Here is an 18,762-nt window from a genome sequence, read left to right on the forward strand (position 1 = left end):
GCGCGATGCGGCAAGGGGCCGGCGGCCGGCGGGCGCGGCCGGCTCGCAGCGCCCGGGGGCAGCGGCAGGTAAGCGGAGCGGCGGCGAAGGGTGGGCGGGCAGGCAGGGCAGCCGCTCTTCACCTCGGTTTCGGGCGGGTTGAGGTGCCGCTGCCCAGGGAGGGAGCGGAGCGGGGCTGCCGTGCACAGTGACACCCGCCCCCGGAGCCGCCCGCTCCGCACCCGCGCCACGGCGAGCGGCCGATTTTTGCCTGCCTTTGTTGTTTAGGTTGTGTATAAAAACTTGTTATCAGCGTCACTCAAAGGGACACCTCCTTCCCCCCCCCCCCCCCCCCCCCCCCCCCCCCGCTCCAGTTCAGACCTGTAGGGTCTCTGCCCATTCCTGGATTGCTCCTTGCTTAAACTCCCCCATCCCTTCCCCAGTATTAAGCCTGTCTCCTGCTGCCTGTAGTCTCTCCATCCTGCACACCCTGCTGCCCTTCCGAGTTTCCCTCCCCAACCTTTGTGCCTCTCTTGATTTATCCCCGCACTTCGGTTTCCAAGGGACTCCCCTCCAACCTGTCTGTAGGTATGTTTGTGTAACCAGACACTGAGAGTAGCTGTCTGCTGAGGAATTAACTCGGCTACCCCCAAAGCTTAGTTTGCATTCAATAGAGGTGTTTGTTTTTCAGGTTTAAACCTCCAGACGGGTTGAAGAAATCGCCCGGCAGGAACCACTTGGCAGATTTCGTTTCCTCTCCTGAAATCCCACTGGACGTGGAGCAGGTGGGGGTTTGGGAGAGGAGAGACTTGGGGGGATTGGAGCTGGGTGGTGGGAGAGAGAGTGACCAGGGGCTGAGTGGTGTGAAGGAGGGGAAGAGGGATTTAAAGTTGGGAGAGTGGAGCCGCGCTTTCCTCTACGGGCAGGAAGGGTAGATCAAGACTCTCACTCTCGTTCGTTAAAAATAAATACTACATAAGTTGGCAGATTTTGTAGTTTTAGAGAAGTGGATTCTCTCCAGGATTAACGTAAAAATGTTGATGTTTGAGGAACTGCTCTTGCTCAACCCGTAAATAAAGCGGAGATGTTGACAGTTTGTCTAGCCTCTGGTAAACGAGAACAAAACCCATTTCGTTTCTTGAAGGGCATCAATAATTGGGAGGGTGGGAGGGAGAGGAAGGAGTTTAACTATTAACCTTTATCTGGGATCGTAAATGAGTTGAAACTCGTGGTTCTGAAGCTTCAGTTATGTATTTGCTGTTCTGTTTTCCCCTCCCCGCTTCCCTTCTCTGGAGATGGTGAAAGGTAAAGGACGATGCTCATATTAATGGGACAAGCAGGCGATTTTATGGCTCACCAGTAGAAAATAAATGCCACGGGAAAGTTTCTGTTTGTAGTGCAAGCGGTGGGAAAGTGCTTGGGGGGTGGGAGGGAGGCGGCAAAGCGGCGGCAGGGGGGTGGTGAAGGAGGGGGGGGGTTGCTGCGGGTTGTGCTGTTACTTTAGGGGGGTTTGGTTTTGTGTTTACAGATCATTCACTTGAAGACGCCTGTGGACGATCTGTGGAAGGTAAGAGCCTTTCCCCCATTCTTTTTATCTTCCAAGGCCATGGGCTGTGTGTACCTGGGTATTTGCCCACTGCCCAGGCCGGCAGTACACTGGTGCTGGGGAGTGGTCAGTAGGAGGATGCCCATTGCTGGCCACGGCATGAATGATGGAAAGCACAGCGCTTTCTGAGCAAACAAATAAGCTGCTTGTAGAACTGAGATGCTGCTTAAGCTGATGAAATCCTGCCTTCCCAAAAAAACCCCAACCAAAACCACCAAAACAAACCCAACCAAACAACAACAGCAAAAGATCAATCAAATAAACAAACAAAACCAAACAAAAAAATCTCACCCTAAAAGAAAAGATTGAAACAAGCAAAAGGGGGGGGGAAAAAGCACTTTTTTTCATTATCAGGACATGGGAAAACAGGAGATGAAAAACTTTCTGTTCCAGCTGTTTTCTATACGCAGGAGTAATCTGCCTAACTTAACCTGTCTGTTAAGTTTGGCATGTGTGTTATTTAATATGCATGTGATGTTCCAACAAAGATGTTTTCGTTAATTTCAGTATGAATTGAGAAGGGGTGGGAGGTGGGGGATAATTAAATCCTTGTAGCTTCTTAACTACAGCTTTCCCAAATGTGTTTTGTTACTTTGTGACGTGATTCTTGTCGGGAGAGAGAGAAAATTACTTCTAATAGTAAACTGTGCCCAGCCAGCTACCAGACCTTTCTCTCTTCCTACAGGCTTAATGAAGTGAAAGCAGGAGATCCTGGGGAGGAGGCAAAGGTAGGAGAGATACAGGATTAAACAATTTTGGCAGAGCAGTTGATTTGGGGAGTGTGTGTGTCTTTGTTAGTTTGTTTAGTGCTGCAAAATGTGCAGTTCCAGGAAATGCAAATTGAAGTAATTTACAATGAAAATTGATTTTTTTCTTTCATTTTTATTATTATTATTAGGGAAAAACAGTCTTTTCACTTGTCATTCTCTTGTCTAGCAGTCAAAAATACAAAGACTGGGTATTACTGCTTACTCTCAGGAGCTGCTACAGAAATCTGTGTAGCACACTCAGTCCTGTGCGAGCTCCTCTTCCCCCCCACCCCGCCCTTTAAATGAGTCCCTGCCAGCAACAAGTGTGTTGACACACTGATCTGAAGGACTCGGGCAGGATGCCAGCTCAGGCAATTTAAATGACACGGTTAATAGTGTCTCTGCTGTCCTTATCACACAGTAGTTGTCTTTAATAAACTCAGTGAACTTCCCAAGTGATAATCGTGGATGACAAATTAACTCGAGCCTTCACTCTCCTGTTCACATGAGCTCTGGTTTGCACTGCCTGACTAAATGTGAAATGCTTAGTTCCAGATGAACGGCAAGAATTGGCAAAATATAGCCCTCTCATCTAAATATTTGATGTCTTTCAGGCAAATAAAAGCCAATTAGTTTGATCTGAAAGAATTTCAAATGCTAAAATCCTCCCACGGACTCTACTGCTAGCAGTGTCACTTCATTATGGGGTTTTTTTCCCCCTGTGGTAATAAATTCGTGTGGGACACTGCAGTGAATCCTTATCAAACACTTCAAAGGAGGAAATAATTGTACACTGAAGTTGGTGAGATGATATAATATGTCTAATAAGTGAAAAACACTCAGTGATTCCTGTAAACCGTTTTGGATGGAAGTGAAAATGATTGCTTCTGCCAATTTCAACTGGAAATAGGTAACCTTGGAGCAACTGATAATAAATTCCCACTGGCAAGCAGTGAGATCTTTCACAGTGGGGCTTTAAGTTCTCTTAGTACCTCTAGCACTCCCATACTGATTTTTTTTTTCCCCTTGTAGAATGAAAAGACAATGAGATAATCTGAAACTACAGGGAAGGAGGCAGGGTAGTACAACTGACAACTTAACTGCAAATTACATCTATCATGGCTTAGATTATGACTATAATATTTTTTTCTTTGAGAGAGAGATTCCATCCTAAAAATATCTTTGCTAGATCTTATCTTCCTGATTTCCACACCTGCTAAATCTTGCCAAATGCTGTAGAATCGCTCATGTTCTCAACAGCTGTTAAGAGCTTGCTAAAGTGCTTAATAATAATAATACGTTCCATGTCTTGTGGCTGAAATACTACACTGTAGTATGCTCAAACTGCTGCATTTGGAAATGCTCTTCTCAACGGCCAAGTCTGGGGGTTTGGGAATTAAGAGATGAATGCAGATTGTCTGATGGCACAGGTTTGGGGTTTGGGTGGTTTTTTTCTGGGTGGCTGTTTGCAAAATTCATTCCTTTTGAGACTAGTAAAAACTAATGAGATCCTACCTATATCTTAAAAGTAACAGGAGGTAATTAATAAAACTCATCAACGACTGCCCTAAAAGCCTTGACAGATTTCTTTCTGTTAATATGTTGATTTTTTTTTTACTTCATATGTTGCTAGAGCCACCTCAAAAGTTATTTCAGTGCTGGCTTTTGTAAAAGTGAAAGACACAACCTGAGGTAGCACTGAAATCTCCTCATGAAACTCCCGTGGCCCAGAGAGCTGCGCAAAGAAGGGACTCTGCTTTTATGTATATATTCACTATAGATTCTTTAGGTCACTTGTGACAGTGTGGATCTGCCCTATTCCTTAAAACCAAATATTTGCTCTTCCCAAGTAACATTTGGAAAGACACTGGACGATGTGAAAGCACAGCACTTCTAGAAACAGCTTTTTGCCAGTGAACAGATCACTCCTTTTTTCGGATGCTCTGATATTTAGGATCGTGGCTTTCTGATACTCAGGATGTGAAGTTAGAAGTTGTTAAGCTTTAATGCATGAGGGTTTCTGTTGTTTTTCTTTTTTCCTGCAGCCCTCCTCAAACCTCTTTTCTTTTTTTGCCAGTGAGTAGGTCACTCCTTTTATAGGATGCTCTGATATTTAGGTTCATGGCTTTCTGGCACTCAGGATGAGAAGTTAGAAGTTGTTCAGCTTTAATGCGTGAGGATTATTGTTGGTTGTGTTTTTTTTCCCCGCAGCTCTCCTCAAACCTCACTGCTCTTTCAGTTTCACTGTTGGCCTCGTGTTCCACTTTTCTTTTTGGCTTTGAAGGCTGGGTGGAAAGCTTGTCAGGGTTTGCAGTTGTGCTGCTCTGTGCAGGGCTGAGCGGTTGTGCTTGAAACCATATGGGTATTACTCTTCAAGGACTGTTGTCACTGTTCATGATTCCTCTTTCTTATTGAAACCCAGGCTGAGGATCTTCATTAGCAGTGGATCCCACTAGAAACCACAGGCTAAGCATGGGCTAGTTGCACAGTGACATTTTGAAGGATAAGGCCTTGAAGAGTTGGGTGGGTTTATTTTTGGGGTGGGGGGAGTGGAAATTTGTCCTGTTAAACACAGAGCAAAAGTGTTCAGGTTTAGAAAGGTTTCCAGATGCAGAGCATCTGAAGCATTTCTCTCTGAAATATCTTTCTCTTCTATCTTCCCTTGTTGGTCACTGAAGACCTGAAGCTGCTAACGTGCATAATAAACACATTTTTACTACAGTGCTTATTACCAATTGGAATGCATTTCAGTACAGCTGTGCCCAGTGCTTGCAGAATGGACTGGCCCTTGTCTCTTAGGCTCTGCAGGGCACAGAACTGTCTTTGAAGTGTTCTCTGTAAAGTACCAAAAGAAAGGGAAATATAAATAATAACAAGCAGTAGTTGACAATTTTCTTTTTTTAAATGTTTTTAAATTATTTTGGAATTTGCCTGTAGGGCACTTTCTAGCAAAAACAAAAATACCAGAGTGGCTTCCAGCTGGGGCAAGATGTGCTCTGAGGGCGAGAGAAGCTTTGAATCGAAACAGAACACAGATTTAATCGATGGTATCTTCTGTGAAGCCATTGGCCTAAAACATCAACTGGTGTAAATCAGTGGATCTCCACTGAAGTCTGCAGGGACACGGCTGACTTACAGCAGATGATGTGAGTGTCCTTTTTGGCTTTAACAGTTTTCCTTTAATCTTCTTGCCACTTAAACTTTTACTATGATCTGCCCACATTCCAGAAGCGTGGGATGAAGATGGGATAACATTTCCTTATTCTCCTGCTCCTTTGAGCCTTTAGTGCTTTTCTTCTGCTTAATGATGTCTGCTTTATTAGACATATATGCTCCAGCCACTCCAAGCCTGCAAAGGTAGATGTCCTCTTCAAAATCACAGCTGAAAAGGGATGTGATTATGTTCAGAAACACCCCAGTCTTGTCTAGCTTGCCAAGGGCAGGTGTGCCGAAAATAGCTTCTCAACCATATTGTATTCCTAGTTCAAGCCTTCTAAATACTGTTGTAGTAACTCTCTTATTGAAAATAGCTTCTCGACCATGTTGTACTCTGAGTTCAAGCTTTCTAAATGCTGTGGTAGTAACTCTCTTGTTAACAATTCATGGCATGGGAAGAAGTTGGGAAACACTGTCCTCCACATCCATGTTCCAGAATTAATTTCCTTGTGTCTGCCAAGCGCCCTTAATGTTTCGGTTACTGAGCTGCATCATCCAGATGAAGTAATTGAAATGCTGCGAGTGTGTACATCTTGTGTGGTGGGAAGACTCAAATTATACTTGGGCAGTAAAGAGGGGAAAGAAATGATTGTTCTCTAGCTTCCAAGCCTCTAATAAACATTTTCAAGGCAGTGTTAGTAAACTAGCTCTTTTGTTAGACATGGGAAAATTGTGTCTGAGTAGAGAGCTGCTGCTTTTAAGAAGCTCAGGCTGCATCTTGCTCCTTCCTCTCGAAGCATAATGGCAATTTCAGGGTTTCAGCAGAAGTATTTTGAACTTTGCTTTGTTAAGTAATGCAGAAAAGCAATCAGGTTTGTTAGATGATTACCCAAAATGGATGGTTTTGAAGCAAGATGGGGTACTGGTGACTGTGTGTGTAGATTTGGAAGCTCCAGAGAAAGCATAAATCCTAACACATGCAGCAGCTGTGAGGAGAATGTGATGAACTCCCAATAATACTTTTTTTTTGCTCAAATTACATCTCACCCTATGCCTATTCCCCCCTCTCTGAGCTTTATAAACTAGTAATATCTTCTGTAGGGGGGAAAAAAAAATGTAATAAGCTGAAAATACTGTGCCCAGATGCTGCACTGCAGAAGGTCACACAAATGCCTGTAGAGCCTGATAAAGAGTGGATTCTGCAAGTGGAAATGAGCACACTCCACTTCCTTTGAACTGACTGGAAAGTTGCTTTCCAGCTTGCCAGCTCTTCCCAAGCTATAAAGTACTGTAGGAACTAAACCATTCACCACCATTTTATTAAAGCAGGAAATATAGGTAATTACAACTTTTCAAGTGACTCTATAAAGATAGGTAGAGAAGCAATAATATACGCAATAATTTCAGTTCTCACAGGCACTCGGATGTCAATTTCCTCTCTGTTTGTAGTTAGGCAAAACTTTGGATGGAAACAGGGCTGCAAAAGGGCAAGAGCTGATGCCAGATAAAAAAAAAAGCACGTTTCAGAGGCTGTCTTGATTTCATTTTCTGTTGGTGATGTGAGATTTGTAGAAACCGAATATACGCTAACAAAACTCTCAGCTCGACTGCAAGGTCATTTTCTAAGTGTGTCCCTTCAATGTACTTTCAGCTTGTGCAAGACGATGTGTTGAGTCTCTGTGTGTGTCTATTTTATTGTCAGAAACACTCTGCAGGTCTTAAATTAGTCCTTGTGGGGGACATCAGCTCCGGTTGAGCTTTGAGAGCTTGTAGAGGCTGAGGATCTGGTGCAAAATTGACTTGAGAGCTTAGTCCTGCTAATGTAGCATTCAGCGAATCAGGTTTCATAGGTAGCATTTCACTCCCAGTTTTTTATCCAAGAAATCCCTAACAGTCCAAATATAAAAATGCTTTGATAAGAGAGGGAACTCCTGTTAATTCTCTGCCTTTTAAGGCTTTCCTTAAGCTTCCCTGTGGTATTTCCAAACTCCTGCTAGTGATGAAGAATCGAATGCCATAAACTTGCCTTGTAGATTGCTATATCCAGTTGTGTTTTCAGGGTTGCAAATGCTCCACTGGGTGTTTGATTTATAGCTAAAAGGAAACAGTTGCTGTTTTCTGTTTCTTTAAGATTGACAGAAGCTTCTAAATTAGAAAATAATTTCTGAGTAATATGTATTTTTTTTATAATTGAAAATTAGAAGTGTAGAGAGGTACAAAAAGCAAGGGATGGGTGTTGGGGTGTGACTTAGAGGAATAATAGCATTATTATTAAGATCAGTGAAGCTACAAGTGCTTGCTTTTATGTGAACTTCTTTCCTAAAGTACCCCCAAAAGATATTTCCCTTCCCCCCCCCCCCCCTTTTAAAGTTTTGTATCTATTGTAAACAGTGGAAGGAATTATGTATTGTGGATTGGTTTTGTCTGTAGCAGGCATTCTTTTAAGGCTACATCTGAGAGGATTTTATATATTAACTTCAGTTCATCCCCAGCCAGTCGTAAAAACTCTGCATGATGCCCAACCGTGTAAAGTTTTCTTTGGTCTTGAAATCAAGATGTATTCCCCCCCCCCCCTTCTGCATTATAAACAAGTTGAAGAATATCTTGGATACGCTACATTGACCAGCAAACACTCAAAAGGTAGGGGTTTGATCTTCCCACCCTTGCTCTGCAGTCGTGTGTTGTGTGCAAGTTCAGTGTCCAGCCATAGGAATCCGATTGCAGCAGGAGAGGCACAGGCGGGATGGTGGCGGCAGAAAGTTGTTGGCGTGGGAGTGTTTGCAAGCTTTGTACTTGCAAGCTGGCCCTTGTGATTTCAAAATGAAAGCAGAGTGACCTAGAAGCTTAAAAAGAGTTATCCTTCATTTAAATACGCCTTGACAAAAGTCTGTTAAGGGCTCTTGTGCTGTGACTTGGTCTCATGAGCTCTCTATTGTAAGACTTACTAATAAAATAAGAAAAATCCGATCAAAGCACTTGTTAGAAAGGACACTATTTGATAAGATCATCTACTGAAAATAGAGGGGGAAATGAGATCCGACCGAGGTAAAACCAGGTAAATAGCTTTCAGCTCCGCTTTTGTTATTCAAGAAGAGAGAGACAATAGCTGCTGTTTAGAGTCAGGAGCTGCCCTTCTAACCTCTGCTGCTCTTAAAATGCCTGAAGGTTATTGCAGGGTTCGCGGTGGCTTTCCTGCTTGCAGTTCCACTTTTAATTTTCTAACAAAAGGAGACGCAGCACCAAACCGGCTGAGAAGCACCCTGCAGGACGGAGGGATACAGGCGGGGACCTCCTCACCTTCTCCACTGAAGTGTACTGTATTTTTCCTAACGCAAGAGCGCTGCCTCCTACGCCAGGCTGCCGAAGCTGGAGCCTGCTTTTAAGAAGCAGGTACATGATTTCTCCGAGGATGGGATGTGCTTTTGCATTCAGTAGCCTCGGCCCAAACAGATGATTTGCAGCATGCTGTTGCGAGAAGTGAGCTGAACGCCCACAGGGGCTGTATATCTATTTCAACAAGACTTCTAATCCTTGCTACCACTGGCAAAATCGAGTCGAGCTGCCTTTAAATCCAGCCTTCTCGGCATCAAAACGTCACCTGCCTGGCCCGGAGGTCTTTCTGCTGAGCAGCCTTGCTCTGCGAGGTGTGAAGTGCTGCAGACTAACCTCAGCCACGCTTTAGCCCTGTCCCTGCAACATGTGCTTCTTGAGGGTCTGTTGGTGTGATCAGAGCTGGTGTTCAGGGCACCCTGCTTGCTGCCTGTGTCGTGGATCAGAGCTGGTGTTCAGGGCACCCTGCTTGCTGCCTGTGTCGTGGATCAGAGCTGGTGTTCAGGGCACCCTGCTTGCTGCCTGTGTCGTGGATCAGAGCTGGTGTTCAGGGCACCCTGCTTGCTGCCTGTGTCGTGGATCAGAGCTGGTGTTCAGGGCACCCTGCTTGCTGCCTGTGTCGTGGATCAGAGCTGGTGTTCAGGGCACCCTGCTTGCTGCCTGTGTCGTGGATCAGAGATGGTGTTCAGGGCACCCTGCTTGCTGCCTGTGTAGTGGATCAGAGATGGTGTTCAGAGCACCCTGCTTGCTGCCTGTGTAGTGGATCAGAGATGGTGTTCAGAGCACCCTGCTTGCTGTCTGTGTAGTGGATCAGAGATGGTGTTCAGAGCACCCTGCTTGCTGTCTGTGTAGTGGATCAGAGATGGTGTTCAGAGCACCCTGCTTGCTGCCTGTGTCGTGGTTCTGGGAGTTACCTGCCCTCCCTCCCCTCAAGTTAATTCACCCAGACTAGTCTCAGCTGGCTGGGCGTTAAGGAATGAAGCTTTATATTCCCAGTTTAGCACAATATTGCAAGCAGATAGTTACAATATATTACAGATATTTACAGCTATATACAAAAACATGCAAGCTGAAGGTAATGCAGAAACACAATACCCCTCCCAGCAATCAGAGTGCCCAGCAGGCTCTCCCAAACACCCTTCCACCTTCTTTTGACCCCCCCTCCCTTATCCCAGAGTCTGCCTTATGTGCAAAGTGAGTTGGAAGAATTGGCAAGGGGGGTTAGAAACAAAATCAGTTGGGTTATGTGCAGGGTCAAGCAGAAGCAGTTACTACAGCAGAAGCCATGGAGTGACACCAACCGCCTTATCCATGCTTGCGTCCTTGTTGTCTAATTCACTCAGAGATGGATGACCTCATCACTGTTTTATGTTCAAAGCCTAGAATCTATTTTTTCCTCATTAAAATAGTGCAGTTAGCCTCAAACCAGCACACTGTGATGCTTTGTGCCTGGATGCCAGTGTGGTCAGAGGAGAGCCGGGGTCAGCTTCTGAAGGTGTTGTTTTCCAACGCAGCCGAGAGTAATGGAATGTCCCAGTTTTAGGAATGTACACCTGTGGGTATATAATATTCTGTTTGTGTATTTTCACCACTGACATTCAGATCAAAGGTCCTCTAGGCGTTGTTGTAGTAAGAAAAAAGGGAAAGGGGCCACATGTCCTCCCAACTCTGACCTGTCGTCTTGCTCCTTGTTTGCAAGTTGTCACTAGAAAATCGGTCCTGATAAGGTGATTTACTTTCAGGGGCTCCCTCAGTACAAACCCCTGCAGATTCGAGCCTTAGTGATTAAAAGAAGAAAGTCTATCAGCAAGTTCTGCCAATTAAATACCAAAAGTGATGCCAAATCTTGCATTAGGCAGTGCTGGGATACTCTCCCAATCGCTTAAAACCCCCTTGTGTTGTTAGGCAGTGAGTGGTACCCCTGGATGACTGATGCCAGAACGGCTGACAAGTAAGCTGAGAAATGTCTTCAAGCCTTTACAAACACATACCAGCTTAAGCATCTTCAACCTTTTACAACTACATGGCAGCTGAAACAAAAAGCTGAGGAGGAGCCTGTCTTTTGATTCCAGCTTGCTTACAGCTAAAGGAAATGTATCCCGAATGGAGGAGGATCCCCCAGGGCCCTGGAAGTTGTTTAATTAATCATCACTTTCAGCCTTGCACATTAAATGGCTTTTCTTTTCTCACCTGGGCAAATGAAAAAGATGATTACACCTAGGAGAAACAATTAACACCTGTTAAATCTTCCTCTATTTTTAAGCACAGTTGGGGGGGGGGGGGGGGGGGAGGGGGAGAGAAGGAAAAATAAGAGGGGGGGGGGGGGGGAATCAGATTTAATTTTATATATGCAGAATAAATAGAACTGTGCCTGATTTAGTTTTCCTCTGCCCCTGTAAGTTATGTGTGATTTGTCCTGCTACGTTTTTGTGCCACAAGAATGCCATGTGCACTATCACACCTGGCAGTAACTCTCACCTCTTCGAATTAGCTTAAAGCTTTCTGAATTTTATGTTACCCCCAGAGTTTTGCTTGCTTCTGTGACATGTCTGCCTTGGTTTCAGTACAACAAAGGTGTTTTACACGAGTACAAACTTTCCTCTCCAGAGCCTTCAGTGGTTTTCTGCTTCTGTTGCATGAATATTTCGGTCACGATCAATGCCTTGGCTCCTGATGATGTAATTTATCATGCTGCTTCAATGCTGAGGTTTTGTCAGCAGCAAGGAATTTCAGGGGGAATTTTTCCACTGGGTCAACGAAGCCAGCAGCACTGTGAGGATTTTATATGGAAATCTGAGTGTAGACATGGCCCTAAGGGAAGTCACTCCTGGGTGCGTTTGGTAAGCGGCAGTGAGCCAGAGTGGTTGGGTAACTGTGGCCATCAAGAGCTTAGCTTTTTGTCTTTGCTTAATGTGTTTAAGACCTCTTGCAAGCTTTTTTTTTCCCCCCAGCGTGTTGTGGAAAGTGATTAGCACGTTGATAACACACATTTTTCTCTTTCCCTGTGGGCTCCGCAGCTCCAGTTTCCTCTGGATGAACTCCTAGGGCACATTGTTTGTGAACTGTACTCAGGGGCCCGGGAAGCCAGCATCTTACTAGGCAATAAAGGCAGTTGTTAGGCCAGTTGAAGATGTTCCTTCTGAGATAGTCAGGTCAAGTCTTGGTTTTGCTTTATCCAGATGTATTCCACAGAAAATCACAAGCTGGCTGCTTTATTTGCAGTGTCTCCACAGTATGTTCTGCCACTCAAAGCAAGGGGGGAAGGAGGCAGTAAGGCTTCTGACACCATTTGATACAACTCTCAGCCACGTGGTTTTGTTTTATTTTTGCTTTCTGTTGGCAAACACTAAAAGGGGCATTAATTAGTGGCCTGCTAGTTTTGCTTAGGAGGTCTGTTCAGCCAGCAGCACAAAAAGAGTGTTACCTGCCTTGCTGCTGCCTATGGCAGCTGTGGTGCAACAGCAGCAGCAGCATAAGCTGCTGGCATTACAAGGCTGGGCTCTTGGCAGCAGAGCCTTCCATCTAGCTTCTTTGCTTGCCCACTGCTTTCTCAACAAGTAGCAGTGTGGTTGCTTGTCAGGTACTCCATTGCTTGCTGTGTCAAGCCTCTATTTTGATGGGTAGACAAGCTATGAAATAGTGACTTGACTTTAAGGTGGTGCTGCTGTATGTATTTCAGAGCTATGTGGTAGAACCTTAAAGGTTGGTTCCTGGAGCCTTGGTCTGAAGGATGTTTGCCTTCATATGTCAACCTGTTTAATTTTCCCATCATTACATTGGCTATGAGCAGAGGTGGTGAAATGTTTACCTGCTAGACCCTGCCCCAGTCCTTCAGGTTTACCTCCAGTCCAGCTTCAGTCATTTGGCCAAGGTGGCATTGTTTCCAAAGGTGCAGGTCCACAGCAGCCTGAGCTCTCTTTTTTCCTTCTAAGTCCTGCCTTCTCCCTTGCTTTAGAGTTGGCTCACAACTGATCCTGTATGAGCCACATTACGGCCCTCAACTTGCAAAACAAGCCACAGAAGATCAAGTGGCTTTCTGCAGGGTTATCTCCCTGAACTGGCTTTTCACAGCAGTGGATGCACTCCACTGCCAGCAGCAGCAAAGACCGGGCTGGGAGCAGGCAGTCTGGACAAGGGCAGATGGTAGCATGGCTGCAGCAGCAACACAGAGCTGTGTGAAAACTCAGCTCTTTCCCAGCACTGATTTATTGCCCATATTGCTAAGGAGGATAGAATTAGAAACAACCAGGTTGGAACGGACCTCCAAGATCATCCAGTCCAACCTATCACCCACCCAGGATGCCCCAATTTGCTGCAGGGGGAATTGGACTAGATCACCTTTGGAGGTCCCTTCCAACCCAGACTATTCTGTGAAAGCCTTTCCATTGTTGCACCAACTCTGTCCATGAGACGGCAAGACAGCAGCTAGGGACGTTTGCTGTGTCCCAGATAAAGAGTGTGTGGGGTGTTTTAAAAGTTGTTCAAATCCCTATGGTTGCCACTGACTGAGAGCATCCTTAAAGTGATCAGCCAGTGGCAGAAAAGCAGTTTGCTGCTCTTTAGCTTGCTGAAGTGGAGAAAACATTTTCTACTTTGGGGTGAGGTTTTTTGCCTTTCAAGTGTCAAGAATTTTTTTCATGTTCCTTGGGTGGTTTGGTTTTTAAATTATTATTACTACTGTTACTATTATCAATGCTATTATTACTATTATTGATATTATAATTACTGTTACTATTATTACTACTATTATTGTAATAATTGTCACGATTATCATTATAATTATTATTTTATTTTTACCATTATTTTAATTTTTATCATGAAGCTTTTAATTCTGCCATCATAATTTTTATTATTAGTACTATAATCACTACTATTATTACTATTATTGTCATCATCATTATCATGATTATCATCATTATAATAATTATTATTTTTACCATTATTTTATTTTTTGTCATGATGCTTTTAATTCTACCATCATAATTTTTATTAGTACTATAATCACTACTATAACTATTATTGTCATCATCATTATCATGATTATTAGTATCATAATTTTATTTTTACCATGATTTTAGTTTTATCATGATGCTTTTCATTCTTCCATCATCATTTTAATAATTACTATTATTACTATCATCACTACTATTATTGTGATAATCATTATCATCATTATAATCACTATCATTTTATTAATACCATGATTTTAATTTTTATCGCGATACTTTTAATTCTACCATCATCATTTTAATAATAATTATTACTACTATTATTGTAATCATCATAATCATGATTATTACCATCATTATAATAATTATAATTTTATTTTTATGATGACGCTTTTAATCTTACCATCATCATTTTTATTATCATTATTACTATCATTACTACTATAATCACCTCTATTATTATTACTATTATAATTGATATCATTATACTGATTATTATCATCATTATAAGCATTACCATTTTTTTACCATGATTTTAATTTTTATCATGATGCTTTTAATTTTATCATTATTATTATTACTAGTAGTATTACTTCTATTACTATTATTACTACTATTATTGTCACCAGCATTATTATTAGCATCATTATAATCACTATCATTTTACTTTTACCATTATTTATATTTTATAAACATGTTTTTAATTTTATTATTGTAGTTGTGGTTATTGTTATTTATTATTAACAACTTATTATTATTAAAATTGTGTTTTGTTTTCTTGTTTGCTTTTAATTACTTTCCTTTTCCTAAACCAAGCTGCTAGAGAGCTAAAGCCAGGAGCTGTCTCAGTCTAGAGTTGGGAACAATAAATCTTGTATTAAACTTCTTAGTTTGGTCGTCAACTAAAGTGTGGTTCCCTCCCTCCCCAAAAGAATTCACACCCCCTCCTCCCCAAAAGCCCACACCATGCATGACTTTAACAAAACCCCAAATAATACCAACCAAATAAAATCACAAAAAAAACCCCAAACCAATAAAAAAACCCCAACAATAACAAAAGTCTGATTAAAATACTTTGCCCTGGCAAAGGCTTGGTTTCTCATCTCGTGATATGCATTAACAGCCAGGCAAACCAGCTGGTGAAAGAGATTTAAGGAGAGGAAGAAGAAAAAGAAAAGCAAGGAAAAAACAGGAGCGAAAGGTGGATTTTGATACAAAACTAGCGACAGCAACAAGCACAATGCCTTCTGTTTGCTGAAAAGTGTTTAAATGAGCTTAAGTTTCGCCCTGGGAGGGGCTTTGTTGTGTCCCAGTGATTCATAGTGGTAAAGTGACTTTTCTGTCTTTTTCGCTTGGGCAGCAGTGGGATTTCTCCCGGATAAACACAGCAACGCACTCTCAAAGTCTCTTTCTGCCTCATTTAAACACCTCACCTTATCAAAACTCCATTTCCATGAGTGATGGATCTTGGCTCTGGAAGGGGGGATGAAGTATTCAATTACCTTATTTTCATGTGCTAATGAAGCAGAATGTGGCTTTAGGGGGTTTCTTTTCAGCAAGGTAGCCTGTTTGGTTATGCACATGCCGCCTTCTTATGTTTCCTTCCACGTCTCTGCCTACGCTCAGGTGGTCTTAATGGGCACCAGTGGCTAATCTGTCTGCGTGACAACAGCCTTGGTGCTCTTCAGCACAGCAGGAGCAGCCCTGGCCTGTAATTAGTGGAGCCATCAAACCAGCAGTCTGGCTCCCAATGATTTCTTCTAGCACCTCTCGCAACAACTTCATATGCTGAAAATCCCTGGAAGCTTCTGTAGTTGGGGTTTTCTCTTCAGCTTTCTTTGCACCGGGGAGTGATGATGTGTGAGCTCTGCGAGCTCTGAAATCCTCGGCCCTGGCAGCAGCAGAGGGCTTGTGCTCTGGTGCCTCTGGTTGTCCTCAAACTGGGCACTTATATTACTTGTATCGTTTGATAACTGAACTTAATTAGAAGTGCAGGTGCGTTTGTGGCTGTGTGTCAAACAGGTCGGCAAGGGGGTTACGGCAGTGCCATGCTGCTGCTGGTGCAGGAGAGATGTGTTCAGCTCTGGCACCCCCTTCTCTGGCATCCTCAGCTTTACTTGCGTGAGAGGTTATTGGTTTAATGGGTGGGATCATTCCTGCTCTTGAAGCTAGGCTTTTACTTAGCGCTTGCTTGAAGCAGGAGTAACTAAGTGTTCAGTGCTTTACATGATAGCTCCTCGACTGCAGTTGCAAGTCCTTCTAGCGGTTGTATAATGGCAATTAACTGATTGTGGGGGCTTTCCTCTCAAGTGAATGCTAGGAATTACTGTGTCAGCTTCACCACAGTGAATGATGGAGGGAAATAACCATCCTGGCATTACTCATTGCCAGTTATGAAGTTGAGGAATTGGAAAAAGGCAACCCATTTCCCTCTTTTTCCTTCCCCTGAAGAATGAAATGGGAACAGGCTTTACCAAGTACTTAGAAGTATGTCCATGTTTTGGTGGATTGGGTTTTTCATTGTTTGGGGTTTCTTTTTTGGCTCCTAAAGCAAATGAAGAGCTGTACTAGGTGTAAGAACAGTCACCTTCAGTTCTCCCCAGCAGGAGCAACAGACTTTTAATATCTTACACTTGTTCCCCCTAAGAGTCATGAATATTGTTCCTGAGAGTTATTCATGTGAGTAATCAATCTCTGGTCCTGCTAACTGATGGCAACAGTAAGTAAAAGAAGGAAGTGTAATAGACAATGAGTAGTAGCATAGGTTTTGTAAGATGCAACAAGCTGTTGGCTGTTCTGGATTCTTCTAAAGAGAAAACAGGGAGAGAAATGCCTGAAAACAAGCCTTGAAACCTTTGGATGTTTTTCTGATGAAACCTTTCACAAAGGTGCCTCACTAAATGTAGTGGCAAAGTACTGTCATGAAATAAAACAGGTGGGAAGATATGAGGTGAGTGATAATAGTCCTCAATCCTCAACCTGGAGGAGACTCCTGCTCAAGTAGGGCTTTAAACACTGTTTTTGGAGTGATGTCTTGAGCAGAGAGCCAGGAGCAGCTGTGATCAGTGAGCTTACCTGGTGGTGGTTTGAAGTCATGTTCGTGCTGCTGGGGGAAGATAAATGGAGAAGTATGCCAGAACATTAGGTAACTCCATGACAGACCTTGTGGCTGCAGAACATCACAGACTAGGGATGATGGATGCAGTGATGTCACTGGTTGCCCCTCATGGAAATGCTGTGTCCTGCTGCAGCCGCTGACTCTGGCTCCTGTACAAACTCCCCTCCAGCTCCCAGGAAATCCACCTTCTGCAGGGGAAATTCCCAGCATGCTTCCCCCCTCCTCCAGCCTTCTTTCTCTTGGGGGGGGAATTTCCGAGCCTTTTATCTCTTGACTATCCTATCTCTAAAGCGAGCTGAGAGAAAATAAGGTGTAGCTGGAGCTCTGCAGAGCACTGGCTTGCCTTTGGCAACCGGAGCAGCATCCTGTGATCTGAACCAAGTCACTGCAACTCTTTCATCTTTTAAGTCTGGGGAAGCAGTCCTGTGCCTTTTAGCTAGAGTTGGGTAAAAGAGGTTTTTGTGACTAATGACTTTGTTTGCCAGTATGTGCTGTTCTGGAAAGCAAAGCAATTAACTTGGTTGTGAATTCAATTTGTTGCTCTGGTTCAGAGCTGGAGAGTTTTCAGTTGAAACTTCTCAAAGCCGTTTTTCATTTCTTTAATCCTTCTCAAAGTGCAGCATCTCAAAGCATCCCTTTCAAAATAAAGCATGAACTTTCTGGCATGGACACACTTTCTCTGGGAATCCTTGATGAGACACATTAAGCAATGTGGAAAAAAAACCTCCAAAAAGAAATGATTAATTTGTCCCAAATCCAAACTTTTTCACTGTGCAGAAGGAAGAAAAAAAATCTCCTCCCTTTCTAACTGGTTTTGGAACATTCTTCTCCTCCTCTTCTCCACTCCCTTTTCTATGCGCCTGTCTTGGATCTGAGCATTGCAGAGTGGCTTGAATTTGGTGAAGCGAAGTTTCAATAAAGATTATAGAATCATGCAATGGTTTAGGTTGTGATCTTTGATCACATTCAGTGATCCTGTGCTCCACAACCTCCCTGGGCAACCTGTGCCAGTGTCTCACCACCCTCACTGTAAAGAACTCTTTCCTAACATCTAGTTTGAATCTCCCCTCTGCCAGTTTAAACCCATTCCTCCTCATCCTGTCATTACAAGACATTGTCAATAGTCCCTCCTCAGCCTTCCTGTAAGCCCTCTTCAGATAGTGGAAGGACACTATAAGGTCTCCTTGCTCTTCTGCAGGCTGAAGAGCCCTAGCTCTTGTAACCTGTCCTCATAGCAGAGCTGCTGCAGGCCTCTGAGCATCTTTGTGGCCTCCTCTGGACTGGCTCCAACAGTTCCATGTCCTTCTTGTGTTGGGGGCTCCAGAAAGGACTCCAGATGGGGTCTGAAGAGAGCAAAGTAAAGGGGCAGAATCTCCACCCTTGCCCTGGGAAGGGGAGCAAGGCAGCAAAATGTCTCCTGACCTGAAAAAGTGAGTTTGTTCTTTGTGCTGGGCAAGAACAGATACTCAGTGTCCACTTGCAGCTAGTAGTACATGAAGATGAATACTTAACTGCATATCCAACATACGAAACTCCATTCCTGCTCACAGTAACGTTTGGTACTTTAGTTACTTGGGCTTTTAGCTTAGTTTCCAGCTGCCTCTTGCTTGAGAATATCTCACTGAAGTCACTTATTTTAACTGCTGCATCACTTTCTAGTTCTGACACAGCAGCACATTGCTGCAGCATCGAGGTTGCAAACCTTGCAGCGGTCTTGGTTTCCACCAGCAGCTTTACTGAGCCTTTTTGAAATTGGTAAATTGTGATGGTTTTGGAAAGCTCCTCTCAGAAAATCTGTCTTGTTCAGCACTTTCCATTTAAGAATGATGTTGTTGATGATGATAGGAAAGAGGAAAAAAAAACACTTTATGGTAC

General features: G+C 43.4%; 1 protein-coding gene across 8 annotated transcripts in view; it reads left to right on the forward strand.

Moving 5' to 3' along the window:
- The first annotated feature begins 672 nt into the window (after positions 1-672).
- The window catches only part of PRDM1 (PR/SET domain 1), a 106,232-nt gene continuing 88,142 nt past the window's right edge, over positions 673-18,762 (forward strand). For 4 of the 8 annotated variants that reach the window (XR_010308185.1, XR_010308182.1, XR_010308184.1 and 1 more), the window contains exons 1-3: positions 673-764; positions 1,508-1,546; positions 2,271-2,313. The gene's annotated coding sequence lies outside the window, so the exon portion shown is untranslated. Of the gene's footprint in view, positions 765-1,507; positions 1,547-2,270; positions 2,314-3,366; positions 3,647-4,545; positions 4,806-5,271; positions 6,176-10,725; positions 11,010-18,762 lie in introns of those variants that run through there. The other 4 variants (XR_010308181.1, XR_010308186.1, XR_010308183.1 and 1 more) reach the window with 4 other exon arrangements.

Source organism: Pogoniulus pusillus, chromosome 33 (assembly GCF_015220805.1).
Source record: "Pogoniulus pusillus isolate bPogPus1 chromosome 33, bPogPus1.pri, whole genome shotgun sequence".
In the NCBI taxonomy this organism is placed as follows: domain Eukaryota; kingdom Metazoa; phylum Chordata; class Aves; order Piciformes; family Lybiidae; genus Pogoniulus; species Pogoniulus pusillus.